This window comes from Poecilia mexicana, unplaced genomic scaffold (assembly GCF_051168715.1).
Source record: "Poecilia mexicana isolate PSO_F unplaced genomic scaffold, ASM5116871v1 scaffold_20, whole genome shotgun sequence".
NCBI classification, from domain to species: Eukaryota; Metazoa; Chordata; class Actinopteri; order Cyprinodontiformes; family Poeciliidae; genus Poecilia; species Poecilia mexicana.
The window spans coordinates 22946942-22951195 of NW_028263389.1; the positions used below are offsets into that span (position 1 = coordinate 22946942).

General features: G+C 37.4%; 1 long non-coding RNA gene across 1 annotated transcript; it reads right to left on the reverse strand.

The window, feature by feature from the left end:
* Window positions 1–1551: 1551 nt before the first annotated feature.
* LOC148153480 (uncharacterized) lies at window positions 1552–3088 on the reverse strand. The gene is made up of 2 exons (XR_015761673.1): window positions 2776–3088; window positions 1552–2252 (listed from the first exon to the last, which is right to left on the reverse strand). It is a non-coding gene; the product is annotated as an uncharacterized LOC148153480 (long non-coding RNA).
* Window positions 3089–4254: the final 1166 nt, after the last annotated feature.

The following is a 4254-nucleotide window of genomic DNA, read 5'->3' on the forward strand; positions in this document are numbered from 1 at the left end:
CGCACAAACTTGTTTAAATCTTATCAATATTAGACTGTAGCACATACTGCTCTGAGCATCAGTTAACATCAATTAAAACAGATAATTTGAATTTATAGTACCACAGAGGGACCAAAATTGACTAAAAATGACCACAAAACTGTCTGATTCCTGACAGCATCCCGACACAGTAAAGAAAAATAAAATGGTGGAAAATTTGTATTTTGTGTATTTGTATCCCATTCAGTGGGTTGGGGTTAGTAAATGTTGAAAATGTGTAATCCTCCTCTATAAAGGTGTCGTGATAATTTTGTTATAAATTATATTCTTCTATATAATTTTAAAGAATCCTATTCAACTCGTCTTATTTCCTGTGTTTTGCCTTCATTCCAGAGTTTGCTTGTTTTATTGGGACCAGAATATGAGGGAAGCCACAGCGACAGTGAGGAGCCTCCTTATAAAACTCAGTCTACACATTTGTAGCTACCAGCACAGCGAAGCTCGGAGTCTGTTCAGTAGGAGAGCTGGGAGCAGCCGGGCATCTCTAAGGGGAAGCAGGCAGAGGTTTGAAGGAACGCAGAAATCCAGCCAGGATAAACAAAATGGAAAAAAAAAACATGCGGCTTCTATTCTGTTCCAAATGTTCCTACATCTGTGGGATTTCTTTTAGCCAGGTGGGTGGGCAGGAGCACCGCTGCAGGGGTGGCCATTTTGACAAGAGGATTATCCACGAACCACAGCCAACTTTTAAGCCTATTTCCCTTTCTTATCTAGGCTCTGTCCTAAAAAAGATAATCATTTAATTAAATATTGATGATTTTTTTCAGAAGCAGACAGTGGCAATCTGACACGAGTGAATAAACTGGTGTTTTCTGAATAATATTCCCAGCATAAAACGGTAATCAAGGGGAGAATAGGTTGAACAAACAGCAACGCAAAAAACTGGGAGAGAAATGTTGGAAAACATTCATGCAAGTTGGACTTTTCTTCACGTATCGTCTCGTTACAACCAAATTTCCATGCGATTGTGTTTTTTTTTAATCTTCCTAAAGTAGCACATCACTGTAAAATGGAACAGAAATTAGTTGTAATTTTCAAAATGATTCTTAATAAAACCTTTCAGTTGTGTTTTTCTGATTCAGCCCATTTAATATGTGTAATCTGAATACAGAGCAGCCAAATGCCTTCAGACGTCATCTAATCAGTAATCAGAGTATATCAGTGTGTAATTTAGGTAACACTTTATTTGAAGGGGGGTGAATAAGACTGTCATGACACTGTCATAAACATGACATAACACCTGTCATGAACATGAATAAGTCTTCATGAATATTTATGACTGTTGTCATGAAGCATCATTCGGTAAATTATGACACTTTTAATACAAAGTTGACATTATTCAAAATGTCTTTGTTATGACAACTTGTCATAACCAAGAAATCATGATCTAACATAAATTTGTCATAATAATAGTCATAATGATTTAATTATGACACTAGCAAAAGCTTTAACAGAACAATGATTAATATTTCCACTCCCTGAAATAAAGCAAAACAAGTAGGACAAGCAATAAAGATTTCATTAAGCTTTATTACACGGTCAAATGATTTAATAACAGACTCATTAACAATTTCCTTTACATCAACTAAAGTGGAACAAGTAGCACCAGTTATGAATATGTCATTAAGTGTCACTACGGTGTCATTAATATTAACTTTTACCTCAAGTAAATTGAAACTAGTAGCAACAATTATAAAGATGTAATTTAGCATTACAGTGTCAAATGCTATGCTAACAGAGTTATTGATATTAAGTCTTACCTCAAGTGAAGTGAAACACACTGGACTACTTATAACTACCATCATAACTGTAGAACAAACCCTTTGTACATTGGAATAAAACAAAAGATAACTTGTTCTAAGATAACAGAGGGTTTAACGTCTGGTCAGTATATTGTTACTCTGAAATGCTGATTGAAAAACTAAAACAGAATTACTTATTCTTTAACTTAAAAAATAGGTTCTTTCAACAGTAACATTTTTTGCTTTGATTATGTCAGCCATCTCCTTCGTAATAGTCTCCCTGTAAAGCTCTGAAAACAGGAGATCTTCTTCTTGTCTTCATTTCCTGGAAGCAGCTCTTTGAAGGTGTCCAGAAATGCTCAGAAATTACAGCAATAGTTAATCATGGCAAAAGCCTTTTCATGAATTCAAACTTGGTGAATCTCTTCTGGACATTCTCATAGTCGGTGATGACTCAATTCATTGTGGTCACTTAAAAAAAGAACAAAGACAAAAAACAATGTCACCATAATTCAGCATTTATTTAAATACCATTTCAAAAATGTCCCTTGCTGCTCACTGTCAGAATGGTAGACTGGCAGACAAATGCCTAGTTAACATGACTGGTTGTTATAAAGTGCAATACAATTATTTCTTAATACAAGTGGAATAATAACTGGAGCTGAACAAAATTATTCTGATCAAATATTTGTCTGGCAGAAGTTCAGACAGACTGCCACTGTTATTCGAATGCATCATTTAACATATAGTTTTAGGCACATGAATGCATCTTTTTACTTAATGACCATTCTAAATGATTTCTAACCAGATACTCTAACTTAGGGTTGTTTGCAAGAAGCTTATTAATAAATAAATAGATTTAACATCAGTTTTAGTTGTCTAAAACGTAACTTAACTCAGCTGGTGAATGTTGATTCCTGCTCCCCATTCCCCTCTTACCTGGCTGTCCCACCCCACTTCACATGGTGAAAATATTAACACAAAAACGACTTACCTAATTTTCTTGGGGAATATTTCATCTGCTTCTTTCTCTTTGGTCAAACAGGAACTTCTTTCTCTGGTGGCTGGTCCTTATTATCATCCTCCCAGTGGTGGGAAGTACAGTTTTCGTGTATCTGCACTTTACTTAAGTAGAATTAATAATGGATACTTTCTACTTTTACCCCACTACATTTTACAGTAAGTATCTGTACTTTCTACTTCACTACATTTCTACAAAACCGTCGCGTTACTCGTTACATCCAAGTCGCGTTGCTCTTTTGTCCGTTAAAATGTGAAATTCAGGGTCTTAAGGTGGCGCCGTAAAATCCAAGCAATAACGTGACTTACTGTCTGTTGTCACCCATCTGCCTCCACCTTTACTCGCACATGGAGCTCCAGACATGCGCAGTGGTGGATATCCGTCTAATCGTCAGTAATATAGTAATATAATAGCGCTGCATAAACCATAAGATATGGTGACATGTAAAATCAGCAGCGCTTCGCTTTCACAGACGGGTGGGGACTTAGTCCAACTTTTAGCGTCACTTGGAAGGAAAGCTTAAAAGGTGAGATCTGTGGACGCAAAGCTAGCTGTACAGAGACACATGTTGCATCTGCTATGAAAAAAAGTTGTCACTCATGCCATTGTGTGTTGACTGAGGTGTCGCCTATATGGGACAACGCTGTGACCAAAGTGCAATATAGTAATATGACATTCAGGAACGATCCAATTCTTCTGGACGGACCTTTACTAAGTCCTAAGGACTGAAGCCTCACTGAGAGCCGTTCTTTGTTCTTGTGTACACTGCAGTAGCTAACACAGACACACGTTTAATTAATCGCGGAATAAGTAAAAGTTGAACGGACACAGAGCATGCTCATTGATTGATTTCGTCTCCTGTCATGGTGGCAAACATCGCAGTGGGAGGGAGGGTGAGAACAGTCACGGTGCTCCTTCTGCTTGGTTTCTTGTTGCGCCGTTGGACAGTGTTCATAGTTAAACGTTATTTACCGTTAATTGCGATGTTTCAGTTGTGGTTTCTGACATGGGCAATATGGGCAACCGTCCGGGGTGTTATTTTTCTAGGGATAGCAGGAGACCTCTGCGGATTGTAGCACAGCGATGAAAGCAAAACAGAAGTTTTAATTGATACTGGTTAAATATATTTCAGCTCTGAGTATTTAACATCTAGATGTTTTTATGGGAATGTGGATCTTTCAGATCAATCTGAGAACCAATTTTGATAGGTAAACTTAATTTTATTGTGTCATTTAGCGCAGGGTGCTGGTCTTGGTCTCAGGTTCGGTGGTCTTGACTACAACTCTGCTACGTGGCTCCTTGGTTGCATGTTCTCCCTCACCCACCTTCTTTCCATCCCCTTTCTGTTGGATTTCTTTCTAAATAAATGTCACTAATGAAGTTCATGCTATGTTAGGACAGGAGACGAGATGTTTCCATCCCTGAAATTATGATTCATAGAATCACATATCT